Consider the following 17139-nt stretch of genomic DNA (forward strand, 5'->3'; position numbering starts at 1 on the left):
AGTTTACTATGGAAAATCACATGTGAAAGTCTGACTACTCTTGATTAATATTCCTCCTGCTTTCTTAAGGATTCCCCTCAATGTATACATTGATGTCTCAAAAACTGTGAATAAACAGACATGGCAACTAAGTGACATGATGGATATCCTAAATTAAAACCCAATCACAGATACTTAAATACTCTGGGCAAGTCACTTAACTTAGTCTGTTTTCCATTCCCAGTGTAAAATGTGGATACAGTAACACTTACTGTGGTGAAAATCAAGAGAGATATCTGTAAAGCAATTAGAAGAATTCATGGCACATAGTGGTGCTTAATAAATGTTTCTTCCTCTCTCATTGTTTATTCTTTCCTGGAGAGAGTACTAGGAGTCAAGAAGACTTGAGATCAAATTCTGCAATAGATACTTGTTGTATCTAGTACTGTCTGTGAAATTCTGGGCAAGTCACTTAAAATTCTCTCAACTTCATTTTTCTCATCTGTATATCATAGAGGCTAAACTCAATTTGATTCCTTTCAGTTCTAAATCTATTATCTAATTATAAGAAAGGACATGGGTTAGTAATTGATATTCTCTCAGTTGTCTTTTTTAGGTATTATTAATAACATTCAAGATTTTTTCCCCCTACACTGTTGGTATTGTTTCCCTCCTTTGGATATCTTCTGAGAATCTCATAACTGTGTTACTTCTAACATACCAAGCTTTCACATACTTTGTCGAATCCAACTATTTTTATTTAGGTCTCATTTTACTAATTCTAAAAATATATCTAGAACTACAGTGTTACAATATAACTGTGGCAGTTCTACCATATTTGAAGGTGAAAAAAATTTGCTGATCTATTTCAGTTTTCTTTTATTTGTTGTCATCCTCCTTCCATTCTTAATCTTAAATATTCTGGGGATGATTGCTTAATAATTACCCTCTTTCAGCTTTATGAGGCTAACAAGTTAACTCATCATTTTCCATAATTCTTCTTCATAAGATTTTACACACAAATTAGTGTAGAAGGTAAACAGTGCTGGCTTTGGCTCCTATCTCTTTTCACTTGGCAAGCAAGTCAAGTGTTTACTGACTTAAAAGTGTTTTCAAGGCTTTTTTGATTTCCCTTATCATGGTAACTGATTTATATTGTTCAATTAAACATCTGTATAAAATTATAATCATTACTACCAAACTTAAGGAATTCATCATAAATTTCTCTGCCTCTTTATCCTCTGCAACCAATAAGCTAGAAAGACACGTTCATAGTATACTTTCCCCAAATATTTCTCAGGAGCACTGTCATCTTGTATAATCTTGTATAAGATAACCAAGTATCATATGCAATGTTTTCTTGAGGCTTTGGGACACATAATAAAACCAAGTCTGCTAATTAGATTTCCTTCAAGACAGTGGCAAACACATTTGATGAATATATTTTTTCCTGTTTGATGCCTCTTTGGATCTTCAGGACAACCTGTAAGCTATTTTTTCATTTTCATTTCTGTCTTAAAGGTTTAATTTATGGTAAAAATGCTGAAATTTATAGAATTTGGTTTTTCCAATCAACAAACATTTATTAAGTTTCAACTATGTGCAATACACATACACTGCTCTACTAACATCGTTACTTGTTTATCTCTGCATAAGGATCACACGTTTACAGTATCCACACCACATAATGGTAAATAGATCACTCTAGCAGAAGTCAACTTATTATAAAATAGATGTATGTAAATGGCACCAAAGAAGGAAAAGCTGCTGGCCTTGGCTTAGTGACTAAGGGTTACACAGAAGTAAAAGTACTGAGGGGTCAATTCTAAAGGTGATATAAAGACTCATTTTTTTCATTTTTTTTAAAGAGTAAAAACCAGTATAGTTGAACAGAACAAGCAAAGGCCTTAAAACAGAAGACCTGATTCAAATGCCAGCTCTGGACTAAAGAGCTATCTGGACTAAGGAGATATGAGAGTTGAGCAAGTCATTTTCTTCCCTGCCACCCATCCCTTCCCCCCTCATCTTGTCCCATTTTCCTATCTTTTAAGTTTCTAATCTTACGAACCACAAATTCATACACACAATCAAGATCATCATTGAAGGGGGCATTAAAAAAAAAAAACAAAAAAAAAAAAAAAACGGGCTTTCAAAAGGCAACGAATCTTTAATGCCATATAACTGACTAAAAGCTGTAAGGAATATAAGATAACTAGTCCCCAAAAAAACAATTTGGTAGAGCAACATGGCTATTTTAAATTTCAGGTTCTTCCCCAACAAGTTTATCATTCATGTATATTTGAAAATAAGACAAGATTTCTTGAAATTTTTTCTTGAAATATGACAGTGATCATTTATATCAAATGAGGCATCAAACAGGAAAAAAATATATTCACCAAAGGTGTTTTGCCACTGTCTTGAAGTCTAATGCAGTCTAAACTAAAGAGGAATTCCCTGAAGTCCTGCAATGCTCCTGTTTGCAGATGACAATTATATTAAGCCAAAGAACAACAGTGAGCTTGCTGAATAGGATCCATAATCACTTATTAAGAATATCCAGGAAAAATCAAGTGCATAAAGAACATTGGTCTAGACTATAGTTATCATATTGGATGAATAGTCCCATCATCATATCAATCTTAGTCAGACAATGTAAATAGCCAATAAGTGAAGCTCAAAAATAGACAGAAGTATAGAATGTATAACTTCTGGGAAAAAGGTAAAGTTACTTTTAATTTTGTTTTGTTTTTAATTTTCCCCAGCTTCTCCCTATAAGACAGATTTAATTTCTTAATACTAACATTCTTCTTGTGTTGTTTGAAAAAATTAAACTGAAGTACATCCAAAGGGAAATGGGGGAGGTGGATGGGTGAATTTAAATAGAGTGCAATATTATAAGCAAGGAATTACTAATAAAAAGCAGTGTAAACTATCAAATCAAAGAAAATGGGGGGAGAGGGAAGAGGGAAGAGAAGCGGTGAGAATGGGCTAGTCACATGACAGACAAGAATAAGGAATAACCAAAGGATAGCCTCTGTATAGCACTATGTGCTTTTAATATTAAGAGAAAATTAGGGGGCAGCCGTGGCAGTGAATAGAGTCAAGAGGACCTGAGTTCAGATCTGGTCTCAGACACTTAATATTTCCTAGTTGTGTGCAAGTCACTTAACCCCAAGTGCTTCAGCAAAAACGAGAGGGAGGGAGAGAGAGAGAGAGAGAGAGAGAGAGAGAAAATTAGCCTACAGAATGCTGAGTGGAGTTACCACAGCAAATTTAAAACAAGTCACAGATGTCACACAACATGTGGTCAGGCATCTGCTTTCCTGGTCAGAAAACCTACAGTGATGAATTCTCATATTCATTTAAGTATCACATAATGCATAAATAAGCTTTTTAAAAATGTTATATTTCCCTCCCCTTGATTACTCCTAAATGGTCCAATTTGGGAATTCAGATTCAAAATTCACTCCATCTTGGAAATTAGCAAGTCACGTGGAGTCAACAAACTGTGGTCATAGGGCCAAACGTAACAACAGAAAGATCTTCAAGTTAACATTTTTAAATACACTAAAAGTTTACTTGAAGATATAAAAATAGACTTCTAAACAGTACAAAAATAAACAGCTTACCCCTGGATTAGATTTGGGGTAGTTAGGTGACATAGTGGACAGAGAACTGACTGGGTTTGGAATCAGACAGACTCATTTTCATGAGTTACAACCCAGTCTCAGCAACTGTGTGAACCTAGGCAAGTCATTTAATCCAGTTTGCCTTAATTTCCTCATCTATAAAATAAGCTGGAGAATGACAAATCATTACTATATCTTTTCCAAGAAAACACTAAATGGGGTCATGAAGATTTGAACACAATTACAAAATGACTGTATAAAACTGGATCGGGTTTAAAGTTTATTGGCATTTCCTATATATATTTTATTTATACGTTTTTTAAAATTCTAATTGTTAATTCAATAAACTCCTAACTCTTATATTTTGTATTACCCCAATCTACCCTGAATAATTCCCATTATCTCATACTGTCCTAACACATCAAAAGCCTCTAAAAACAATTACTTCTAACTAAAAAAAAAAAAAAAGACTTCCCATTCAAAATACTACAAAAATTCATAAAATACATGGGACTCATTCTATTAAAGCAAACTTTATTTGTATAGACTCAATTACAAAATGTTCTTTAAAAGAAATAAAGAATAAGACAGAGCTATCAATAAAATAAAAATAACAATACTATCAAAGTCAATTTATAGATATAAAGGTAGAGCAATCAAATTTATCAAAATGATACTTTATATAGAGATAAATAAAATAATAAATTCATCTGGAAGAACAAAAAATCTTACATCATCAAGAAAAATAATAGAGAAAAAGTAGGAATGAAGATGGAGTAGTACCTTCAAGACTTGAAATTATTTTAAAAAGCAATTAACTATCAGCATTATTTATTAATGGCTAAAAAACAGAAAAAAATCAACAGAATAGGCCAGAAAAGGAAGAATCAAGAATAACAACAATCAAGAAAACCAAGAGCTTAGTGTTCAATAAAAAAATCAACAGAATAGGCCAGACAAGGAAGAATCAAGAATAACAACAATCAAGAAAACCAAGAGCTTAGTGTTCAATAAACCTTAAAATATAAATTATCTAAGAGAAAACTTCATATTTGATAAGACTAAGAAAATTAGAAAGCAGTATGGCAAAAATTGGGACTTAGACAAATATCTTATACCACATTCTACAATAAAGTCATAACCTAAATATCAAAGAGCATGCCACAAAAAAAGAGAAAATCCTACTTTCAATATATAATTTTTTATAAACAATTTTTAAAATATTTTTTAAATTTTAAGTTCCAAATTCTCTTCCCTCGCTGTCCAACTTCCCCCACCTTGAGAAAGACAAGCAATTTGATGCAGAAAATCATATACTTTTAAAAGAGAAAAATCATATGTCTTTCACAGCTATGGATGTGGAGTCGTCCATTTTTATTTAAAAAAAAAAACAGAAAAAAGAAAAACAGAAAAGAGAAACAAAACAGACCACTGTCAAGTACCCAGCAGATCATGAAGGATTCAAAATATCTAATAAATTATCATTTCAAGAAAGGATACATAATAGTAGCAGAAATCATATTCATGAGTGTCCATCTTTTCTTTGCTTCCTTGTAGGTTATTATTCTTTTGTTCTCTGTTGTGTATTTCCCTTTCATTCCCTCCCACCTCTTCCCAAGCAGGCTCTAGTTAAGCACAGATATATGTTATATACATACAACACACACCTCAAACATCCCAGGTCCCATGCACACACATATACATTCACACATACCCACATAAATATATATATCTCTACATACATACTCCTACACAGAGTAACATGCATAAATATATACACACATGCATGCTCGTGCACATTTGCCCACATGTAAACATGCATCTAAAACAATATTAGTATGGCTGACATATAATAAAGATTCAATCAAGAGAGAAATCTACAAGTTTGACTTTGTCTAAGATCAATGATTACTAGCCATACATTTTTTTCCCTAATAAATTCTACTTCTGATACTTGTAGTGTTGTGTGTATATCTTCTTTTCTATCCCTGCTAACTTTTCTACTCTAATTCTGCTGCTTAACTTGCCTTGCTATGTGGGGTGAATTCTTAACCAGACTAAGAACATTAAAAATTATAAAGACAAATTTTTATTATGTAAAACTGAAAAACTTTTGTGTACAAAATTAAAGTATCTAAGATATAACAAAAAAAAAAATGTTCGTTTTAAATGTTTGTACTAAAGAGTTTGATCTCAAGATGCATGAACAGCTAAAAGAAATGTATCACTTCAACAGAGAAGTGATGAGTCAGATAATAAGCATTTATTAAGCTCCTATTATGTACATGTGCCAGGCTGTGTGTTAGGGATACAAAGAAAAGCAAAAGACAGTTTCTTTTCCTAAGGAATCTAGGAAACAGCATGCAAATAATTAAGTACAATCTATATACAGGATAAATCAAAATAATCAACAAAATGAAAGGGAATTTGCAAAGATTTCTTGCAGCAGGTAAAATTTTAGCTGATACTTCAGTAAAGGTAAGGAAGCAGAGGTGAGGAGGAAAGCATTCCGAGCATAGAAGTAGTGAAAATGCTCAGTAGGAGTACCTTATTTATGTAACAGCAAGGAGGCCAATATCACTGAATAAAAGAGTACATGAAGGGGTAAAAGAAGACTGGAAAAGTAGAGGAAGGAGGCAGACTATAAAGGGCTTTAAATACAATAGAGAAGATTTTATATTTGATCATCAGTCATTATATTGATTGAAAGGGAGGCAAAAGGGAGGATGACCTAGCCAGGTTTGCACTTTAGAAAGATCACGTTACACTTGAGTGGAAGATGGATCAGAATAGGGAAAGATTTTTGGTAAAGAGACCAATTAGTAAATTATTATTAAAATGATTATAATAATTGTCCACATCTTAGATGATGAGGGCCTGGCTCCAAAAGGAGTCAACCTTTGGGAGATCATATATAAAGAGGTTTTTAGCTTCAGGTTAGTTAGTTACTTCGGGTTAGGGAGAGTTCAGCTGAATTAGATTGGAGAGGAGCACTCTGGACAGACACAGAGCACTCTAGGAGATTGAGAGCCAGAAGCCCTCTCTCAGAGGCAAGACAGATTCACCTTGGTGCTGGTTCTGGAAGCTGAAGAAAGCAGAGGCAGAAGCAAAGGACAAAGCTGCAAGAGCTCTTGGAACCAAGCAGAGAGATAGGCCTCGACTAACAGGGCTATTTTGGAAGGAGACAATAAACGTTTGCATTTTTATCACCTGGCTGCGTTTTGAGGTGATTATTACTTTCAACTGCAACTAAGGCTGCTCCAGAAAACCTCCCCAAGAAACCTGCTCTCACCCAGAGAGAACCATTCTTATATTATATATTATAAAGAAGAAAAACAACACAGAAAAGGAGGCAAAGTGTGCAAGAGATATCCTAAAAGTAATTTGTAATTATGAGAATAGAATGACTAAAATGTCCATGACCTTTGACTCAAAGATTCCATTGATACATATATATATACACACACATATATATATGCATATGTGCATATGTATATAAATAAAATATGCATGTGTGTATATACTTTTTTTTTTACCCAAAGAGGTTAAAGATAAAAATGCTATCACTTTCTGAAGTACCAAAGAACTACCAAAAAAGTAGATGCTCATCTACCGAGAAATGGTTAAACCAGGTATGATACAAGAACTTAACAGAATGTTACTATGCTATTAAAAAAATTATGTACTTAACATACATGGGACTACCTGCCATCTAGGGGAGGGGTTGGAGGGAAGGAGGGAAAAAGATGAAACAGAAGTTTTTGCAAGGGTCAATGTTGAAAAATTACCCATGCATATGTTTTGTATATAAAAAGCTATAATAATAATAAAAAATATGTGTATACAGAGAAGGCTGGGAAGATTTATATGAACTGTTACAAAATGAAGTATAAGACCAAGGAAACAACATACATAAAGCCAATATAAATGGAAAGAAAACAACAAATGAAATTGAATACTGTAAAGTTATGAACCAAGACTGGTCTCAAAAAAGAAATATAAAAAGATAGTTCTCTTCTTTCCTCAAAGACATGGGAGACTATGAGTGTGGAATAATGTAAATGTCAGAGATGACAAATGCATTGCTAAGTTTTTTCTGAATTGTTTTTTTTCTCTTTTATTGTTTGTGGAACAGGCAAGGAGAGGGGAGTCCATTGTGAAATACAGATAACAAAAAACAAAAGGTGAATAAAAACACATTAAAAAACAAAAAAAAACATTGAATCATTGACATTTGAAAAAAAAAATTATCTTTTTGTTTTTATTTCACTCATTTCTACATCCCTTTCCTCCTTTTAAAAAAACAAAAAGCACTAGCTTCCCCATTTAGGCTCTAAAACAAAATGAAAAACAAGATAAATGAAAATCCCATTTCAGAACTAAAATAAATGCTATATCTTGTCTGTCCTTTCAAAAAAATAAATAAATAAAACGTCTAATTACAAATTTTAAAATTTCTTTTCATCTAATTCTTTCATTTCAAAATGTAGAAGGGGAACCTACATGCACAAATACACAGCATATTAGGTGCTAGAGAGGTGCTATCGATGCTGGATAGGATGGAAAGAGGAGCCTTTCCAAAAGAAAAAAAAAAAAGAAAAGTGAAGTCAAAAACACACGAGTCAAAGATAGAAGTGAACATGGCCTGGAAAATGAATAAGATTTCAATAGGCAGGGGTACATTAAGGACTAAAGAAATTTTTGGTTAGGAAACAACAAAGAATAAAGTTTTGGAGATGGAAAATAGAACACATTTGGGGACTGGTAAATATAGGTAATACAGGCAATACAGTTAACTGTTAGTATCACACACAGTTGGCTAGAAACAGATTAAGAAGAATTGACTAAAGCTAAGAAGTTTGAACTTTATTCAATAGTAGGAGTCACTGAAGCTTTTTAAAGAGCATGCATATAACCATGCTTTAGGAAAATGACTCTAGCAATAGTTGCCAGAATTGGAAGAAGAAATAACTAGAGATCAGGTTATAATAATAGTGCAACTAAAAATTAGGTGGAATCCGAACTAGATAGCAAATAAATAAATAAATAAATTCAAGATATTGTGCAGAAAAGATTCTGTATAGGATATGGCAATTAATTGGACTGAGAATGAGGTAGATATATCAAGGAGACAAAAGGAAAAGTCAAAACAAATTCAAATTTGTGAACCCAAGTGAGTAGGAAACTGACATTCTTTATTACCAAATACCTAAGTAAGAATGAATGAGTATAATGGAATGCTCTAAGAAATGACAAACAAGCAAGATTTCAGAAAAACCTAGAAAAACTTAACATGCACTAATGCTGCATGAAGTGAGCAGAAGAACCAGGAGAACATTGTACACAGTAATAGCAACACTGTGTTATGATCAACTATGATAGATTTAATTCTTCTCAACAATACAGTGATGCAAGACAATTCCAAAAAGCTCTTGATGGAAAATGCTATCTACATCCAGAGAAAGAATTTGTCTGAATGCAGATTGAAGCATACTATTTTCACTTTTTAATTTTTTCTGATTTTTTCCTTTTGATTCTTCTTTCATAATATGACTAATGTGGAAATATGTTTAACACATTTATACATGTATTAACTATATCAGAATGATTGATGAAAACTTAGGACTCAAAATCTTATAAAAAATGAATGTTGAAAACTATCTTTATATGTAATTGGAAAAAAAATACCATTAAGTGAAGGGAAAATGAATTGTGTAGGCAATAAAAAAAAAATAAATAAATAATAAGCTCAATTTTGGGAAACTTGATTTAGAAGCTAGAGGAAAACCTAAGTGCCCACAATCAGATATATAGTCTTAAAACATGAAGAAAAAGGTCTTAGTTGAAGATTAAGAATTGAAATCACTTGCATAGAGGTTCTTGAAATTGTAGAAACAAATGACATCAACAAGAACATGTACAGAGTCAACTAGAGAAATTCAGAGATAGTTCTTTTACTGTGCAAACAAAAATAAAGTAGAGAGAATCATCACTGACCCCCATTCATGCAAGCAAGCAAACAAAAAATCTTATTCTTCTTCAGAGACCTAGAAAATGAACTAAACTCAATCAGGAAATCCAAGAAAAAAAAAAAGTGAATGATTTTTCCAGCCCAGTATGGCACAGGAGACAGGGACCAGGGGACATGGAATAGGATCTGTCCAGGAGCTAGTAGGTATGAAACATTCCAGCCTAGGGAGTGGCTATGAACCAGGAGAGAAAAAGCCCTAGTTCTGGAATAGAGGAGCCCAACCTTGTGTCAGACACAAAAAGATGTACCAAATGACAGCTCTGTTGCTCATACTTTGTTCCAAGTCATAGAATCAAAACAAAATGAAGAAGGGACCTGCACTTAGAGGAAGTAATCCATGGCGGGGAGGAGGAGGAGGAGGAGAGGCTGAGTTGTGTACAAAACAAAAAACAAGTTCAGAAGCAAGCAGTGGCTTAGATCTCAGGATGTGGAATGGGGTCTCAGTTCCAATTTCTAGCCCAGTCTAAAGTCTGCAGAGGAATAATCAAGGTGGAATCCCAAAAAAACAAGCCTACAGATATGTCTCTTTGAACTAGCAGAACTGTCCAGCTAGCTGATAATAGCTAAGTTCAGTAGTGACTACTTGTACCCAAACCAAACTAAGGAATCTGCAGAGATGAAAGGGTCAATGTAATCAGACTGTCTGACTTTGCCCTAGATCAAACCACTGTGAGAGCACAGAAAGCTTTCAACTCATAAACTTGAGCTTTTCTCAAGATTCTAGAATAACACCAACTCTCAATATCTCAAAAAAAGTAACTTTTTCCACCATTTCCCATCCCCCAAAAAAGAATGGCAATATAAAAAGCTATCACAGTGATAAGAACACTAAAGACACAGAAGAAAATGACAACAAAGCCTCAAAGAAAGTGTGGGCTTAAATTCAACTAGTACTCCTTAAGGAACATAGCAAGTTAAAAAGAATTTTTAAAACATTTTTAAAAATGAAAGCAAAAAAAAAAAAAGAAAATGGGAAAAGAAATGAGAGCCTTAGAAAGAGGAACTGAAGGGTATTACCAGTTTGGCCCAAATAACAAAACTCCCTGAAAATTAGAAAAGATCAAATAGAAGTCAACATTAAAACAAAGTCAAGATACAGGGGGAAAAAAATAGAAGAAAATATGAGGTATGTCACAGGAAAAAGAAACGACCTGGAAAAGAGATCCAGGAGAAATTATTTAAGAATAATAATTTTAATAATTTAAGAAATTTAATAATTTAATAATTTAAGAGAATTAATTTAAGAAAGAATTCAAAGTGAATTAAATTAAATCTAATCTCTAGTCTCTGAAAGGCATTGCCCCCCCAAAAAAAATAACCTTAGCCGTATTTCAAGAAATCATAAAAGAAAATTTCCCACCTTTCAGAACCAGAGGGTAAAGTAGAAACTGAAAGAATCTGATACAGTAGAATTCCCAAAAATTTTTCAGGAAACCTCCAGACCACTCCTCAGTTTATCTCACCTTAGGAATGTAGCTATTGGGAGTGCTGTGGCTCAATCTTGGAAAACGTGTGTGAAAGAAAGGGAGTTGGGACTGATATCTTTATTCCACTAAGCTATCTTTCAAGGATGTCTGGTTTGTCATCCAAAAGTCTAGAAAGGTATTTCACACTTGGATTCAAACAATAAAGACTTCTTAGTTTCATGAAAGAAAAGGGGTTCACTATTAGTGGCCATTACCAAAATTTTCACCACAATAATAATACTGACAACCAATCCCATGATGTCAATTACCCTACTTTGCTCTTTGTTCTGTACTCCCTAAATTTCTACAAATTTACCTGTTTGCTCCCTGCTCTTTGCTATCTTCCTTTCTTAGAATTTAGTCTGCTTTTAACTAATGCTTAACAATTAATTATGTAATAAAACATTGCCACATGACTCAAATTATCTCAGTTCTCAAATTCTTTTGGGACACCTATGACATCAATCCAGAACTCCAATTTACTTTGGGGGTCGCCTGCATCTCTGAATCTCAATAAATCCTCCTACAAATAACTCCAAAACTTAAAAGAAAATTGTTATCTAAATCCAGAACTTCCAGTCAAAGAAAAAATTACCAAATGGAACTAGAAAGAATTCAAGTACCAAGAAGTCAAAGACTATTATCACATATGATTCCAAAATAATAAGTCAACATTTATTTAGTGCTTTAAAATAATTCTCATTTAATCGTCACAATAACCCTGGGAGATAGGTGCCATTATTGTCCCCATTTTACAAATGATGAAACTAAGGCAAATCAGTAATTAAACGACCTACTTAGCATAACAGAGATAGTGTGTATCTAAGGCTGAATTTAGGACAAGTGTTCTACCCAACATACTACTAAGCCAAACAAACTTTAAGATATACCAAAAACATTTATAAAAACATCTTTCTAAAGCAGTGAAAGAATAAGAATCTGAGAGGATGCCCATCACTTGGAGAATGATTGAAGAAGTTATGGTACATAAATCTGATGGAATACTGTAAGAAATATTGTAAAAAATGCTATAAGATAAAGGGATAGTTTCAGAGAAAACTGGAAAGAACCATATAAACTAATGGAGAATGATGCAAAAGAACAATTTAAACCATGACAACAACACTTTAGGGAAAAAAAACTATGAAAGCTTTTGGAATTTTTGCCACCTATACTTCCAAAGGATTCAGAGTGCAAATACTTTTTGTCTATCCTTAATTTGTTTTCATAAATGTGTGTGTATTATTCCAAGTCTTACGTATTTGTATATCCTTTCCCTATATCTGTAAATACCTATGTAGGTAATAGACATACACATGCATAAATATAAAAAAATGTGAATGTCATAATCAATGCAAAAATGTTTTTTAACAAAAAATATGTGTTAACAAATGGTTTGTTTCTTTTTCAGTCTCAATAAGGGTAGAGAAGAGAAGGCAGATTTTTGCTGATTAAAAAATAAAATGTAATTTTTTTTAAAAAGTGTGTAAAGAAATGCATACCTAAAGCATATAAACCTATTCCTTTCCTTACTGAAACTTTTTGTTTTTTGCATCAGTCTCACTCTCTCTCTCTTCAAACCTCACGCCCCAAAAAGACCTTTTCATAACCAAATCTTGTCTTTTCCTTCAAACATCTGAGGATCAAAAATAAAGCTGGGATGTTTGGTAAGAATTCAATGGAAATTTAAGATAAAATAAGCAAAGGATATAATAGTTGGCTTTGTCACCAAAATTGATGCTCAGTTCAAAAAAGTTATCACATTTCATGAATTTACATGTCATCCTAGTGCAAGGCCACACTATTCTCTGTATCATTCTAATTTTTGTATATGTGGTGCCAAAGCAAGCACGAAACAACCCTTGAAGTTATGATTCCAGGCCTCTAACTCTTTCTTCCCATTAGGAAGTGCTTTATTTGGTCATTTGACTCATCAGCACTTCCTGGACAAAAGGGATCAATGAAATTTTAATTTTGGTTGCTGCTTGATAGATGGATTAAAAGTTGAGAGAGAGAAGAAATCTAATAGTTTAAATTAATTTTACAGTTTTCCTGAATTTTAATTATTCTGGCTAAAAGAAAACAATTACACCTCCTGTTAATTGATCTAATTAAGAACCTAGTTACTCTGAAATACTTTATGATACAGATATTGAAGACAAACTGAATTTTTTTCTTTTCCCATCTGTCACAATACAGGCTGAGAATCTGAAAATGACGAAGTTGGTCAAAAATATTTATTGGACACTTAATGCATAAGTTTTAAACTAGATAACCTCTTCAAAAATTTCCCAATCTATTTAGCAAGAAAGACCCAATTATCTATATTTAACATATAAAAACAAATACTCATAAGAATCACAAGATTAAATCACATGTAATAAATCTTCATTTATAAAATCAGATTGGACTTTTACATTCTTAGAATTCCCTCCAGCACTACTATCATATGATTCTATGGACTAACTATAACTGTGAAAAAGATCAAAATATAAATGCTAATTAACTGAGAAGACAAAAAGTAGAGGTTAGAGAAGCCATGCAATCAAATATTTACTATGTGCAAGGTAATGAACTGTGTCTAGTCAGATAAGATTAGAAAAAGCTATATAGAAGAAATAAATCTTCAACAGATCTAAAAGAAGAAAAAGACATACCTTGGCCAAAAAAAATTAGGTAGAAATTTTTCCAGAGGAATTGAGTGATGATTACATGAGAAAAGTAGGTAACTTTATGAAAGCAACCATACAATATCTATAATTCATTTACAAATGCAGCTATTTGTACATACACACAAAAATTTGTGAATACACACAAACATATTGTTTTGCATTTTTCTTGTGAAAGTAGTATTGCTTCAGTAATTATGAATCTAAATGTCATTGATATGATTATTTCCCTTTATCAGTACAGATCAAAACATGCCTGTGTTTTTCCAATCTATGTCTAACCATGAACAATACAAAGAGTTGTCCAATGTTCATATTGTATGTAAGTATACCTCGAGGTTCTTTTTAAAATATACTATGGACACTAATGGAAACTCCACCTGAAGCTCCATGCAGGGAAGAAAAACATTTGGATTTCCCCTGCCTTGAGTTTGCAAAGTTAGAATAGAAAATACAATCCAGAATGCCTAAGGCAGAACCATATGGGCATTATGTCTAAAAGTTCCTGATGAATTAAAGTTTAAATTATTGTAAGTAGCAGTAGAAAGGCATTGTGAGCCAAAATGATCTACAATCCCCTCAAAAAAATGTTAAAGATATATAACAAATAGCCAACAGGCCAGAAAATATAAAAAACCATGTTAGTTTAAGTTCGTCAAAATACAAAATTCAACCAGCAAAAAAAACATTTTTAATGGAATGGGATAAAAATCAAAAATATTTTTATCAGTATATTATTAACAATGTAAAACAAGGATAAAATGCCATTTCTATTGTATGAAAATATTTAAGAATTGAAAGAAAAAGCATTCGAAACAGTAATTTGGAATTATCCTTACTGACCCAGAAAGATCCCACCAGCAGCTTGACATGTTATTCCTATTATTTCTTGTCAAAGACAAGAAAGGTTCTACATATTTCAAAAATTCACAGGAGCCTTTTTGTGATAATGAAGAACAGGAAATAAAGATGCATATCTATTAGGAAATAGCTTAACAAATTATGGAATATGCAGTAAAAAAAAACAATGTTGATGAAAAATTTAAGAGAAGCCTGGAAAAACTTAAATTAACTGAAGCAGAATGAAAAGGTAAAATTAAGAACATACATAGGATGGATCTCAAAGGATACAGATACGTATGGCTATGAATATATTATGTGACTAAAATGGCCAAGAGTAGTCCAAGAATTAAGAACATTTATCTCCTTTACAGGTCAGAGACACTTCATAGACTGTAGTAGTAGCTATGAAATTTATTTTTTCTTCCCTTTTTCTTACTTCTTCCCAGGAATAACTCATTAGTTAGGAGGGACTAAGAGACATTTTCAGAAATGAAGGTTACATAAAAAGATAGCTAAATTTAATAAACTGAAAGAAAATTTTGTATTTTCGGGAATTATTTAAATCATTTGACTTATGGGAAGGAAAAAAAGGCAAAATTATTGCCTATCTGCCTCAAATTCTAAAATTTTATCACAAAGATAATTCTATGTAAAGTTAAATCTCTGTGGAGTGATTCTATTGAATTTCTAAAAGTATATTGAAGTTAACATTTCTTAAAGAATCTTGCTTTAAAAAAAAAACTCTTGCTTAAAAAAAAAAAAAATACTCCATGAACATTCAATTACCCCCAAAGAGAATCTAATACAATAAGCATTTATTAAGCATCAACTAGGTAAGACTATGCTAGTCACTGAGGACACAAAATTAAAAAATAACCCCTGTCCCTCAATAATTTACATTGTACTTCAGAGACAAGGACAAAACATATGGGCAATTTAAGGATAAACACAATTTTAAAACAAAAAGCACTAAGAAATTTCTATAGAGGGGCTCAAAGGTGATAGCACAGGAGTCAAGTCTTGAAAGAAATTAAGAATTCAAAGAGGTGGAAATGAGAAGAGATAACCTGGTCCACAATCTAAGCATAGGAACAAGGCAGTACAAGAAATAACAAATCTGGAGAACAGGCAAACAATAAGGTCAATCTGACTAGAACGCAGAATGAAGGGAAAATTAAGCCTATAAAAGTAGCTTGATATGAACCATGAAGAGCTTTAAAAAAAACCAAAGGCATGTTTTACATTTTTTCCAAAATGCAATAGGATCCACTGAAAGTACCTGAGTACCTGACTAGAGCTATAGGAATATTCATCTGGAACTAAAGCAAAGTGAGCAGAGGCAAGAGATCATACACAGTTAAAAGCAATATTTTATGATAATCAACTAAGAAAGACTTAGGTAATCTGATTAGTACAATGATCCAAGACATTTTCAAAGGACCTATGATGAAAATTGGAATCTACCACTGGAAAGAGAACTCAACTCTTTAATAGCAGATTCAGATATACTTTTTTCACTATATTTGTCTTGCCTTTTTTTGACAACATGGCTAGTATGAAAATGTTTTGCATGGCTATCTTGCTTGTCTTCTCAATGGGTGGAGAAGAAACTAAGTGGGAAAGGAATTTGGAATTTAAAATGTTAAAAAAAAATTTCACATTAAATAATTTGAGAAGGGGTAATAATTTAGTAGTTATGTGGAATGTACCAAGAAGAAAGAATCCATCCCAGGTCTTAAATCTTACTGTAACTTGGCTCACCAACATCTCTTTTCTTTTATTATTAGCAGAGACAAGCTTGGTAATACTATAAATTGTAATTCTAGTGACTGAAACAAAACTCAAACACTACTCAACAGGAAAAACCTTTGAATTTAGGACAGGAAATAATGTCCACACAAGGAGAAAAATACCTGAGATAATGGTATAATAAGGGGTTTGATCATTTATATCATAGTAGATTTTGTTAGGCTATAGGAATTTTAAGAGTGTACTTTGTATCAAACCTATGAGCATTTAAGGTATATATATTCGTGGTCCTGATCAATAAAAATTGAATAGGCCTCCTGATTGTCATATTCTTCATCTCACTACAGAAGCTGGACTCCAACAGTGATGCTCAAACAGGGAGCAGAGCCTTGCATGAGTGGACATTCACACTAGTGAACAGAGCTTCCGTGGAAGGGTAAGCACTTAGACACACATGTACAATTCAGGTAAGTGAGGAATTAAATAATAAAAAGTGAGAATAAACCGGGTTGGGGGGGAAAGGGGGAGAAGAGATCAAACATAAGATATCAGATATCATAAAGGAACATATATAAGATAAAATTTATAAGATTGGTTATTGTCCAGTTGATATTAATATAGTATACATAGTGTATTCTAAATAAGGCAAAATCAATCAGATAGCAGGGACTAAGAACAATATCTGAAAGTATTAATTAGTTAAAAGGAAAAGGATTGGGAGATCTTCCAATTTCTGCATTCTCTATTTTGATATATTTCTCCAACCCTCAGAG

At 32.6% G+C, this 17139-nt stretch overlaps 1 protein-coding gene and 1 non-coding gene across 5 annotated transcripts in view; both read right to left on the reverse strand.

Moving 5' to 3' along the window:
• ILRUN (inflammation and lipid regulator with UBA-like and NBR1-like domains) overlaps positions 1 to 17139 on the reverse strand; it is a 186626-nt gene that overhangs the window by 151820 nt on the left and 17667 nt on the right. The gene's annotated exons all lie outside the window — the stretch shown is intronic.
• LOC127563577 (U6 spliceosomal RNA) lies at positions 12855 to 12957 on the reverse strand. Its single transcript, XR_007954024.1, has one exon. It is a non-coding gene; the product is annotated as a U6 spliceosomal RNA (small nuclear RNA).

The sequence above is a fragment of the Antechinus flavipes genome, chromosome 4, assembly GCF_016432865.1.
Source record: "Antechinus flavipes isolate AdamAnt ecotype Samford, QLD, Australia chromosome 4, AdamAnt_v2, whole genome shotgun sequence".
NCBI lineage: Eukaryota > Metazoa > Chordata > Mammalia > Dasyuromorphia > Dasyuridae > Antechinus > Antechinus flavipes.